The sequence below is a fragment of the Osmia lignaria genome, chromosome 2 (assembly GCF_051020975.1).
Source record: "Osmia lignaria lignaria isolate PbOS001 chromosome 2, iyOsmLign1, whole genome shotgun sequence".
NCBI lineage: Eukaryota > Metazoa > Arthropoda > Insecta > Hymenoptera > Megachilidae > Osmia > Osmia lignaria.
Genome location: NC_135033.1, coordinates 3,213,873 through 3,228,158, shown reverse-complemented (window position 1 = coordinate 3,228,158; position 14,286 = coordinate 3,213,873). Strand labels below are relative to the sequence as shown.

General features: G+C 35.1%; 1 protein-coding gene across 4 annotated transcripts in view; it reads left to right on the top strand.

Annotated features, from left to right (window-relative positions):
* Grd (GABA-gated ion channel) overlaps positions 1-14,286 on the top strand; it is a 140,991-nt gene that overhangs the window by 98,596 nt on the left and 28,109 nt on the right. The gene's annotated exons all lie outside the window — the stretch shown is intronic.

Here is a 14,286-nt window from a genome sequence, read left to right as displayed (position 1 = left end):
AATAAAAATTAAAAAAATATAGCAATACGAAAAACAATACCATTCAATGATATTGACAAAAAAGGTTAGATATTTATTGAACTTGCAATAAATCTTTATGATATTTCTGTATACATATTCTCTTCAAATGCACTTATGGAAGAGTTTATACGAATCTGTTGGATCCGAATAGCATGAAAAATCAAATTTTTTTGGAAATCGTACGCTTTTATGACCATCAACAATTAAATATCGATCCCATCTGAACTGTTTGCTCAACACTTTATTAGCTACTACTCTAGCCTTTCGTAAATATTTATTCGAGCAGCTTCTAGTTACTTTTACGTTGATGGAACATACCCGTGGCTCGTATATTCAGGTATTCTTTCTTTTTATTTAATCTCCAAAGAAAAGTTCGCGTCCACAGTCATTGGAGAATAGTTGGAAAATTTTCTTAATCTTTCATGGAACAACAAATATTATAACACAAAATGTAACATGAAAAAAGATGTTGGAATAAATTTATTCCAAATAAAAAAACAAAATAATAAAAATATAATCTATATAAAGTTTCTATTGTATTATAACACAACCTAACTCATTTTCGATAACTATTTTCAAATCACATAAGAAAGTAAAATTAATGTAAATATTTAAATGTAATACATATGTATATCGGATATCATCTACAAGCGACGATATCATCTACAGGGGAACCCACGTAACACCCAGAAATGGGGGGGTTGCTGGGATGATTCTGAACAACTTTTTCCTTTACCAAAATGTTGGTTGAAGCTTCGTTTTTGAATTATTAACAAAAAACACATCAATTAGAGCGTAGCTCAATCGCGAGAGTGTTGGCTATTGATTGCATTCGAACGGTGGTCATACGATGGTGGAACGGTGATCGGAGATGGCGTGCAAAATCACTAACGGTGATTTATCACAGTGATCGAAGAATCACGATGAATCGTGATCGTGATTTCCTTATCTTGGATGATTGCTCTTCGTAATTCTTGATCTTGATTCAACTATTTTTTTATAAAATGCTTCGATATAGCTTGTATAGAAATATCTGAGCATAATGTGCAAAGAACGTTCAGTTAGTCATAAGTTTTGGCTAATCAAAGGTTACCAGTTAATTACGGTTTTTACTTTCGACCAATCAGAAGAAAGCATGGAAAATCACGAATCACTGTGAAAAATGATTGTGATTAGGAACAAACGTGATCGAATCACTCGTGATTCACAAGTAGCAGTTCTAGCCATCACTAGTGATCGGTACAATCTGCGGCTTCGTTTACGAGATATAAGCAACTAAAAATTAGAATATCAAATTCTGAAGAGCATATTTCGCTTTCGAACAGCTGACAGTTAAGCAGATCCTGAGTCCGTGTTCGGACAAAGAGAGCCGTGAAAAGACAAGGATGCACATCTGCCCAGTCTTGACGACAACGACCCATTTATGGTTTTGAAATACGAGACTCATAATTGAATCTCTGCAATTAATTTGCATTTATATGTTTAATAGCTCGCATTTGACTATTCCAATCAACGCTAAAGATATAAAGTATCTAAGAGAAACAGCTTTCAAATACTAACAAGGAGAACTACCCAAGTGTTACACTCACTTATTAATGAAACTTTGCCAGCTTGTAGAGCTCGTCGAGCTGAACACGCCTATACCCCGTTTTGTGGGCAGACGGCTAATTGTTTAAAAGATATTAACAATTACATTTAGTTACTCCTTACATCCTGAAGTATGACAAACTTACACATACAATTCGCAATCTAGAGATCCACGGTTCAAATCCTTGGTTCCCAATATTTTTTTTTTTTTTTAATGATAATTTGTCTCTTTTTGAATAACTATTACATAAAAATTATCATTATATAAAAAAAAAAAAAAAAAGGGGGGGAACCCAGGATTTGAACCGAGGGCCTTTAGATCACGAGTCATGTATTTAACCACGGAGCAGATTCGTGACTTGCAAGTTGAAGGTCCTCGGTTCAATTCCTTGGTTCCCAAAAAAAATTGTTTTTTTATGATAATTTTTATGTAATATGTAGTTATTCAAAAAGAGACAAATTATCATTAAAAAAAACAAATGTTGGGAATCAAGGATTTGAACCGTGGATCTCTAGATTACGAGTTGTATGTGTGAGTCTGTCATACTTCTCAATGAAAGTAGTAACTAACTTTAATTATTAATATCTTTTAAACAATTAGTCGTCTCCCCACAAAACGGGGTATAGGCGTGTTCAGCTCGACGAGCTCTACAAGCTGGCAAAGTTTCATTAATAAATGAGTGTAACACTTGGGTAGTTCCCCTTGTAAAACTTAATGAATTGCATAGAACGGTTGTATGAAATAAAGAATATCTATGAAATAACTTGATTGTATCATTACTATTCTAACTAATTATTCATTTTAATGATCAAACTGTATGTTTTGAACGATTTTTACTTTATAATTAATGTACAACATTAAGCTTAATCATTATAGCAGAGATTTACAAACTTATGTGATCCACCTTTTTCAGATAAACAATTGCTCAGCGCCCCTGAGCAAGGTTATTAAACAAAAAGGTGCAATAACAAATTTATACCACCCCTACCCTCCACTGCACCTGATGCTATTACTTCCCTCCATGAATCGATCTAGCATCCACAAAGGGGCGGTATCGTCTACTCTAACAAGCACTGATTTATAGGATTCTTAATTCAGAGATGGAATTTGGAACTTTGATAGGACTTAGAGATGTTAACAAGAATTGTGACAATAAACAATTATAGTTAAGGCCTCTTAATTTTCGCGCAGTACATGAAAGTTCCAAAACAGTTTTATTCCAAACGACAAATAATTTTCGAAATAAAAATTCAAACATACAACCCTTTTTTCATAAAAATGAGCAAAAATGGTAAAGTTCAAAGGCTTCCAAAACGGTTTCGAATTTAGTAAAAATTCCCCAATTTTTCACCTGATCAGTATCATATCTCAATTTGATCAAAATTCAAGACATCGAAGGAAAAAGGTGATCGATTTGACGTGAAACGGCCTTAAACGTAAAAGAGCATTTATATGTGGACCGTATGAATATCGAATAGCCGTATTGGATACCAAAGATACACACCATTTGTTAACGAAAAAAAAAATTCCATAGAACTATGGAATGCGAACGGTTATAGAAGATTATTTCACACGAAGTATCGTATTCCACAATTCATATCTACCATACCTGTCCGTCGTGTCGAAAGTACAATGGCTAAACCAGGCCTTTGCTTCCTCTTGTTGTCGGTTGCGTTCCAAAATGTTCGCTCTAACGACGCTAAACAATATTTTCCGATAGGGCGATTCGTTCTACGTCCGTTGCGTATTGTACAAAGAGAATTAGATAGGCTGTGCTCGACGGAGCAGAGCAACACGTGGCGAATATTTTAGAGATTTCGTGATTTCCTGGTATTTAACGTCTGTATATTCCCTGTAACTTATAACTGCATGTGATACACTCTATTGGTGGAAAATTTGAAAATTGGTGGAAGTTCTGCTTTTTAGTACCTACTTTAAATCATAAAGTTTAAGTTAATTATAAACGATTAGTAATTTTATTCAATTTTTTATTGTACTCTTTCCTTTACTTTTGAATAAAACAGTAAACATAGTAAACACATACAAAACGTATACAAAGTTAATTGTATAATTCTTAAACGAACGAGTTTCATGTCTTAAAAGAATAATTTTGAAAAAATGTAAAATTTAGAAAATGATAATAATATTAAATACAAAATTAAATTAAAATTGAGGCTCTCTCCATGGTCCGCCGTTTGAGCATCAAATACTATTTTACACTAGCGGTCACAGTACAGTCAATCTTTTCAAACCACTGTGGCCTCCTATAGCTTATCTACTCCTATCTTACCAGCAGGTCTTTTTATGTACAACTCAATGGTGCACGTTCATCTTACCACAACATCTCCGCTGGTGTCCCGCAGGGATCGATCCTAGGTCTAATTTATATTAACGATATCCCCATATCAAAGATATGTGAAATTGCATTATTCGCCGACGACACAGCCATTTACACCACCTCCTTTCGTTTCCTGCCCGCTGTCACAAGAATACAGGCATATTTAATCCAAATCCTAAAATTCTTTAAGGACTGGAAGCTGACCATCAATGTTGACAAGACTGAAGCCATTTATTTCTCACACAAAAAGCACCATAACAACCACAAAAGCTTATGTTCCGTTGTCGTTGAGGGCACCCCGACACCGTGGTCCAAAAACGTCCGATACCTAGGTACCTTGCTCGACGAGCACCTTAGGTGGAACGAGGAGGCGTTAAACCGCATTGTAAAGGCAAGCAAGGTACTCCATTTCTTATATTCTCACCTCTCGAAAGGCTCTGCTCTATCTGTCAAAATTAAATTAAGCATTTACAAAATGTACATCAGACCAGTGCTCGCATATGGTGCTGTCATATGGTGGTCTCTAATACCGACAACCACCAAAAAGAAATTCCAAGTTTTCCAGAACAAGACCCTTAAAATCATCTTCAATAAACCTCGACGTTTTTCAACAAAATCACTCCATACCATGGCCTCAATTCCGACCGTACATGAATTTATCACCAATATCTCACAAAACTATAGCGTCAAGGAACACCCTAACCCGCTTGTGGAGGGAGCCTCTAATTACGTTCCACACAAAATCCCATACAGGAGGATCAAAGTCCCTTTCCCGATAATGTGGTTATCATAAGCATCGCCTTATTATTTCTTTTATTTCCTTCTCTACGAATACTTTCCTTATTTTACAGGTTAAAAGTAGCGGTTGTTTTTGAAAATTTTTCCGCATAAATTCTTGTCATTCTAAACACTACATTTCTCCGGTAACACCACCCAAACCATCCTACTCACTGCCGGTAAGCAGGCCCTCGCCTGCAGGTACGGTACTTAAAGCGGGACCGCGGCGGAATACGTTCCCCGTGTGAACGCAAACTTCACGCCAATTAAAAAAAAAAAGAAAAAAAAAACAGTCAATCTTTTCAAACCACTGTATTCCTTATCGGATCAAGAAATCCCTCCCCCGGACACGTTCTCTAAACGCAGCTATCCTCAGTCGTCAGGTTTAAAATCTATCTCCCCTACCTCTTAAATCGCTCAGAACTCTTTTTGAGGTCTCTCCACGATCTCTACACGTTCACCTCTCCTGAGGGGTGAGGGTGCTGTCCTATGGTGACTCTTCTTCTCGTCCTTTTTGTTTCTTCCTTTTACTTTGACGAATGTTTCAAGTGTCGGGGGATTTTTTGAAAATTTTTCTCCTCTGCTATATCGTATACATTTTTTCCCAATTTTCTTTCGGTGATTTCATTAATTATTTATTTCGCATCGTCGGTAAAGGGGCCTGCGATCTTGCCCTCAGGAACGGCTCCCCCTACTTAAGCTAAAAAATAAAAGGCGGATGGGTCACAGTACGGTCAAATCACTTCAAGTCAGACCCCGGTCAATATCACTGATACGCAATCCAATTGTAAACATATTGTTATCGTTGAGTGTGAATGGGTTGATAAAATCCTAGACTGTAATTGATCATGATTTGACTGTACGTTGACTATACGACTGCACAATATAGGACTTGCGGGATAGTTTTTCAAATAGGAACAATAGCGAAAGACATGTGTAGGTGTTATCCCACACCAAATCAATCATTTTTTGACGTTGATGTCAGAGGTTTTGTTCTAAAAGAAATATGATGTAGTGGATGCCAAATTGAGGAGTATAAGTTAGCATTTTGCTGGTTTTGAATTTGTTTTAAAAACATAAACTTCAAACTTTTGTAATTTTTGCCTATTTTCATAAATACAAACTGTATCAAGAATTTTTATCATGAAAACTATTTATCTAATTGACAACATTTATTTTATTTCAACCTAGTATGATTGACCCATTGTATTACCATTTTTCTAATCTGAACAATTGATGTTGTAATATCAAAAATATTGCTTTTTGTTCTTCTAGTATACATATACGTACTTCAAAAGAGTTCAAAGTATCACATGTGTAACGTCCCAGCGGTACCTTAGTTTAAGAATAAATCGTAATATTAAACTAGGTCTCTTGTCCGCTTCGCTGCTAACACAATAATGAGCGCAACTCGTATTCAGTAAGGGCTAGTTTGTAGTGACAAGCTTAAATGGTGATATCGATATGCAATCAAAAGGAACTTTCTTGCGCGTGAATTTTTAGAGCGAAGCTCTCCTTGGCGCGTTCTCAGATTTAAATCTGTCATCCATCACGAAACAAGGGTGTTTACGTTAAATAAATTCAATATTTAATCGAAATCAATCAATACTGACAGGTACTTACGGAGAAAATTTTTATTGTTCACTGGCTCGAATGGATTTCATTGTTGACAATGTGCAAACCTTGAGAGAACAATAACACTTTATGTTGTTAATTATGAAAGAAATCAGCTCTGAAACGTCGAAAAGAAAAACGTACTTACTTTGGCGAGTTGAAAACTCTCAAGTGGAGAAAGCGGGCAGTTTTTGGCAATTCTCGAATCCTCGAGGCGAAAGCTGTAAAGTTACGAGGGCCATTTTTTCTGACTTCAAGTGGAAAAGTCTTTTTCCTTTTTACATTGGCAACTTTTTAATTTTCCATTGCACGCATCCCTCGAGGAAAATCTACGCGACCAAAAACACCTTTCACTATTTATTAAAAGGTACTTTATTATTCGATTCTTAATGTTGTTATCGTTATTACTCCTTGTTAAATAAACAGTTTACTTGTTATATATTCTTCGCTTTTACTTCGTATTTCCATCTTATTTTATTTAGGCTTAAAACGACTGAATTAAATTCCGTATCAAAGAACAAATCACACTGTTTTCTACACCTGTTAATTTTCAGCTATTCTTTGACTGACAAATGGACGCTTAATTCTTCTGCCACAACAATTTTCGGGTATAAAGCTCGAACTTTACATGGATGTAGTTAAATTGTATGTAGAATAATATTTACAAGATTTACAAGTTACACGCGTCACAGAATTTAACCCATTATGAAGTGTATTTTATTTAAAAAATCATTTCCATGTATTTCCGTACATAATTAATTGGCCAAAATCAATATGTTTACGAAAGCGGAGCCTCGTATAAAAAACCTTATTCCTTATTTTCGTGTATTTTTGTTATGTGTATACAGGGTGTTCGACAACAGGTGCGAGATTCTTTAAAGGGTGATTCTAGGGATCGAAATAAGACGAAAATCAAGAATGACGAAATAGCGTTTGCGGCTTTGTTTTCCAGTAATTAACGTTTAAAAATTCAAGTAAAAAATGCCTGAAACCTGCAACCTGCCTAACACCGACGACTGTACGTCAGGTCAGCAGGGGTAGGTACAGTCATAACCAAGAAGAGAAAGCCGAATGCTGCAGTACCGAGAAACAGAATAGCACGAGGTAAGTTTCCACTATTCAATGATTCTTGGTTATGACTGTACCCACCCCTGCTGACCTGACGTTCAGTCGTCGGTACTGGGCAGGTTGCAGGTTTTAGGCGCTATTTACTCGAATTTTTAAACGTTAATTACTGGAAAACAAAGCCGCAAATGCTATTTCGTCATTCTTGATTTTCGTCTTATTTTGATCCCTAAAATCACCCCTTAAAAAACCGCCCACCTGTTGTCGAACACCCTGTATATCGATCCCTACATACTAAAAAATAAGCTACTTCTTTTGAAACAATAATTTATTCATTGTAATGTAGAATTATTCGTTATTAATATAAGTATATCTAAATAGCGAGATAAATAGGACATAAAGGAGGTTATAAACAATTGTAACTTTTTTATTTTGAAGTTAATTCACAATTTGAACTATTATACAATAGTCTAACTGTTCACATTTGTAATAAATGATTCCATTGCTGAGTCTATAATATTGTTTCATTAAAAAAATTTATTTTATTTATTTAATTTCTCATTAAGTGCCTCGTGGAAAAGATTCTTTACATCTGTGAACTTGAACATTGTATTTTTGTCTGCAACCGAATTTTTTATTTGTGCCCATATCATCTCAATTGGCTTCAGTTCGCAATGATACGGCGGCAGTCTTGAGACTGCTGTTAAAGAATGCCATAAAAGACTGACATAAAAGAATGAATTTTTATACGGATTATTTCAATCGATTTTACATTAGAATAATTGGCAACGTTTTACTATTCGTCAACGTTCTGTTATACAAGGAACGAATTAAAAAGTCTGCAAATTAAAACGCTGGCTGCATTCCAAATGAGCATACCACAAATTGAAACGAACCGCAGGATCGACTATTGGGAATTTTTGTAGTTCAGCGTTGGGTTTAATACTTTCTAATGGTCTTGTTGGTGCTCTCAATGTATCTCGTATAATTAGTAAATGGTAATTCAGCTGAAATTTTATTCTATTAACTAATTAGATTTTTCATAGTTTCCCATTACGATATTATGAATCATTTTATGATAAACTTGGATATTTAAGCAAATGCATATTTTTTTAGGAAATAAACAAGCAATGCGATCGATATCAGAAATTTGTTGTGACTAGAAAATTCTAAAAATGCATGTTTTATTTCGTATTTTTGAAATATCTATCTCGTCACATTTATTTAGCCTACAAGTAATTTATAAAACATTCATATCATAACTGAGTTTATTATTTTTTTTTGTATGTGTATAGGTACCTCAAATGTAAAAAAAGATGCTGCGGAATTTAAAACCACACAAGATGGTTAAATCCTTTTCTAATTAAATTACGATTCGCTTTTTATAACGTAATTACGCCAATGCGTTGCAATTTTTCTTTAATTGACCCTGATATTCATTTCTTCTTCATTTTTAATGGCATGACAGCATGTTATCCTCTTCGATGTAGTATCCAAAGCTTAATTCAACATCTAATAAGATTAATGTCTATCCCTTCGTTTAGCAATCAACTCACATTAGTGTTTAGAAGAAGCTCGTGGAAAGATAAGGCGATCTAGTCTCCCATCTAGATGTATCAGTTACATCTATCCAGAATCCAATCATAATCGTGATCGATATATCTTTGTTTATTATCACGTTTACTGTCACAGTGAAAATGGACATTTGTGGTACGACATGTTAAAGCATTAGTCACCAAGGATACGAGCATTCGATATTCACATTTGAGCTTTCAAAAATAATCGAAATTAATTGTTATTTTTTAAAAGTACATATACCATTTTTTTAAATCTGAACATTTTTATTTGATTTCCTTTTTAAATTAAACTTCTCAAAAATTGAAGGGGCTGAAAAGTTCATAATTTCTTAAACAGAGTATCAAATAAATAGTTGCATTGACGAACATGATGAGTAATTGATTTTAAATGTATTCATTTTCTGTATAGTATCTGCAGAAATATAACAACTTGTAAGACATATGAACGTGTTTCGCTCATGTTTAACCGACTCAAAAGATAGAAGAGACGATTTAACTGGCATTGTTTGAAGAGCTCGAACTGACGTTCAATACCGTACGATAGGCATGGCCAAAGTTCTCTGTTAGCAGCTGAACAGTCTCCTCTATTAGATAGTCTGCCTTTCCACCATCAGTTAGGCAACCTGTACACCTACAACCGTGTGTCATACAGTAACTCGAAGATGCGTTTGACGTCGAGAGAAAGACAGCATAGGAGAGTAGCAAGTACCTGCTTATGATGGAGAACCTTTTCCTACGGTTTAATGAAGGGAAAAAGTAGGGATGATAGTCAAAATTGGTTCGCGAGCTACAATTGGATCGTGTCTTTATGTTTTTCGTAAACATTTTAAGTCGAATAACTATCAAGTTTCTAGCGATTAAGTATTTCGTCAAATGTAAAAATTCTTAAGTAACCGAAATTATCTATAACCTAAATGCATTTGAGTTTCTAGGAAATATAGATTTCGAAGAAATACTCAATTTCACTTCTTTTTTTTTACTACAATTATTTGAATCTTTAATCATAAATTTATCAAAGAATATTTATCATTAACTGTAATTAAGAAAATATGTATGTTCATAAGCTAAGTAAAATGATTTTTCTTTATTTTAATCACATGTAGGGGAAAGGCGGGTAGCCCCGGACATTTTTATATCTTTATTGTTACGTCATATAGAAATACAAATGACATATGACAACATGGCTTCTGTGCTTAAAAAACAATTGCAAACCAGTAATTGTATGCACGCCAAGCAAATTAGGTCATTATATAAATTTTAGTTTCGCTGAAGGTATCCGGGGCTACTCGCCTTTTCTCGAATGAGTAAAAATAGAGGTTCCAGTTTATTGCTTGTTGTCTTAAAGTTATTTAAGAAATATGTTTTTTTTTGTGATATAATGAATCAGATAGACCCTATATTTATTACCTGAAAGAGAAATTTGATTAAAATTGATTGATTCTATGTTTTTTTTTTGCATTTTATTCAAGTGTCCGGGGCTACCCGCCCTTTCCCTACTATAAGAGGAAAAATCTTTAATTTTGATTAAAAAATAATTGAGTTAACAATAGGACCGTTGAAATCAATGCCAAAACAGGTATGTTTTCAATATTCTGTTTCGAGTGAAACTGATGGTCTTACAAAAAAGTAAACGAGGGGGAGCTGTGAGAATTGGCCCGAGAAGAGCCTGTTATAACGAGAGGAAACGAGTTTAACAAACTATAAAGATCAACAGCCTGAAAATTGCCTGTTTCCAGATTCGAGGAGGTTACGATCGAGCACTGATTTCTGCGAGTAATTGCCACCGGTAAGTTCAGATAACGTGAATAATCGCCAGGACAAACACCAACACAAGCCAGAGCAATGTCAGATATTGGAAACTGTCTGCTGGCACACGAGGATTCCAGCCTATTGTACACGCATGGACGAGCGAATCGCTGCAGTAACCCAGCATTTTGAGATCCCAAACTCCGTTCGTGAAGGGTACAAATCATCTAGAGCGTAAAGTGTACACATGCTTTCGAGTTACGAAAGCCCATCATATTTACTAGCCTCCTTTTGGGTAGTCTCTAACGCATCGTAACCTTCGTCTTACTCTGAAACGGTATTTGCGAACTTGTTTTCGGTTCAAAGAAAACTCAACCCTTTACGCGTACACCGTTTTAGAAGCAAGACCAATTACCCCGTTTAATAGGATACAATTTTTGTCTGCTTTGTGGCTGATGAATTTCTACTGAGTGTAATTATGGTACAAAATGCATGATTCTATTTGCATAATGAATTTTGTTTGATAAGATTGTATTTTTTTTAAGGGTATCATTGAAATTAGTTAACTTTGATTTTAAGCTCACCCGTTATATGGACAGTAGCCGGGTAATGTGGTGCACACACGGCCATGGATATGTACGTATGTACAGGCGAAATTCAATTCAGTAGTACTCATAGTTTTTCGCGAATATCTCGTAAACTAATGGGATTCGACATACAGCTTATTGTTAGAGGAAAAAAGTTGCTTAAAATGTCGAATTTTACAACATATTTAAAAATCATCGAAATTGGAGGGCAGCGCCTTTTCTACAAGTTCATCAAATTAATTTATTCGAAAGTGAAACACGCATTTTGGAAGTTGATATTACAATTTTTAATTGCTTGTATCTCGAAAACGAAGTTGCAGATTGTGTCAACCTAATGCCGCAGCGCTTATCCATAACTACGGTTCGAACGTAATGAGTAGCCAACACTCCCGCAGTTCAGCCTGCGTTTCACGTGCGCTGAACAGTAAAGCCTCTCACATTGTCCCTTTGTTGTTCTACCCACTTTGTCCACCGGTTTCTTCCTACATCTACTTTTAGTACATCTCATCTGACGGCTATGTTCTCTTCATTAGAGTCAGTCACGCAACACGTGACGCGTGCAAATCTTTTTTGATGAAAGTTCAGTTTATAATAAAGCAATATAACTTTCTTAATTTTACTATTTGTTACCCACAAATTTTTTTAACATATTGTTGAAATTATTTCGGTTGAAATGAGACCAATCATATTTACTTATTTTATGTACAAGGAAACATCCCTTTTTTTCCTCCCTATGTTTGGTCTCATTTTAATCAGAAAAATTGTACCAATATTTTAAAAAAATTTGCACGCAGAAAAATCTAAAAATAAAAAAGTTGTACTGTTGTTTTTCTTATAACATCGTTGTGCATTTGTATTAGCATGCCGATAGGCTGGCATTTAAATCTCTTAGCTGCTATGGCTCTCATGTCATCCTTCTCTTTTATGACTTGGCACTAGAGATCAAAAGCAGCTACGAAACTCGAGAAATAGTGTCTCTTCCACCCGTATTGTCCATTTTCGCTTCCCAGTTTACGGACAAAGTGAGAGGCTTTATTGTAATTGGACAGTGCAGTTAATGGTTAAAATGTAATTTAAGAAATTAGCGATCAAGAAAGGGTAATAGAAACGAATGCCAAAGAAGCTGTTGGTATTCTCGAAAATATAGAATACTAATAATAAAGTATGATAACTGACAGTGTAATAGTTTCGATCGTAACGACACAGGTGCCGTGCATAACCAATTTTTACAATACATATTATATTAACTCACACCATATATTCTCTAATCTAAATATCCTCGTTGCATTTATAAGGTAATTAAGGTTTATTACACAGTTTTCATTGAGAAGCCAAGTAGCAGGCCGTAGAAAACAAGTTTTCCTTTTTTGTCTCTTCTATTTCTTTATATCTCTTTTGCAACATTAACATTATAATCTTATGATTTAGCTTACAAAACGGACCTAAAAGACTATCTTCAATGCTTAATAGTCAAAATTTTCTAATAACGTAATGGCAAGTTATAATCAATATGAATCAAGACCAATCAATAATTTCTCGTAAATTCTGAATAAACGCATATAACATTTTTTCTTCAATGCACATTGCCCAATTATGTTTCATAGAAATCTGCAATACTTTCCTAAAACGATTATTCAATCGCAGTCAAATCCTACAAGTTCTACTCGAATTTCCATAGAGTAGGAATAAGTTAACTCTGTTCTGCACATCGATTCGTCTGTATGTATTTAGGTGAATACTTTAAACGAACGAAACGAAAAGTAACCGAGATCGCAACGCTTTTTAACCCCACGAAAAATTCATGAAATACAAGAAACTTGAAAACAAGTGGTTTATATAGAAAAGAAAGAAAATAATGGATAAGTGGAAGCTTTGTTAGTGGTTTACCTTTATTATGACGTATTTTTAACAGCTTTCGTGGACAGTCTCGTTTGCATAAAAATAACGAACCTGATTAGCATACAGACAGGACGAAATTTTAAAACTTCTTTGTCCCTAAGATCGCACATATCTTCTACTTACTACGTATGCAGATACTAAAGTCACGGATTTTTCAAGAAGAATCCTGGTGTTAAAAAGGATGAAGAAAAGGGTAGATTATCTGTGATGGATAGTATCACCTTTAAGCTTATTCTGTCCGGGAATGAGCGTATCTTAGCCAGAGCGAATGCATCCTGCTATGTCCTTACTTCGCAATTCATAAAATCGTATCTTGATTTCGATATTTTGTCATCTATAAATGCTTAGATTTTGTAAATGCTTAGTATTCAATCATTATCTATATACTAATTTCTACAATACTTTATTTACGGACATACAAGGTCTACCATTTATCTCGTAACCCGTGCGCGCGCGAACTCATGAATGTGGCAACAGCGCTAAATTCGATAGATGCGCCCTCTGTAAACCATTGCTGAAAATATAATGTCATGTAGAGAGCTGCGGGGAGCGATGTAAAAATCCCTAGAGTTAAGTTGGTAATTGACCGAACTCTAGTCCGAGATTCAATTCGGGATGTGAGTATACACGACGAGCAATGGAACTTCGAGTCGGCTCGGCTCGGCAAAACTCGGGTGCGATCGGCAGAGAGCCAAACATACTTATATCCCGAATCGAATCTCGGACCAGAGTATCGTCGATCATGCCAAACGTTGCGCTGTTGCCACATTCATGAGTTCACGCGCGCACAGGTTCCGAGATAAATGGTAGACCCTGTATAGGCTGCGAGCCACTCAGAGGATCTGTATGTTTATTGTTCATCAGAAAATTAAATGGCCTATTATTCTGTTCCTGCAAACAATTAGTTACAACAAATACAATTAGTTAAAGTACAGTATAAATCTGAAGACGATACCGAAATGGTCTTTATACCGCTGCAGATACCGGCTGTCACCAAACATCGTAATGTCTAATTTAAATCATCATGGAAGTTTCAAATATATTTTGATGTTTTGCAGAAGAAGAAGACTGGTT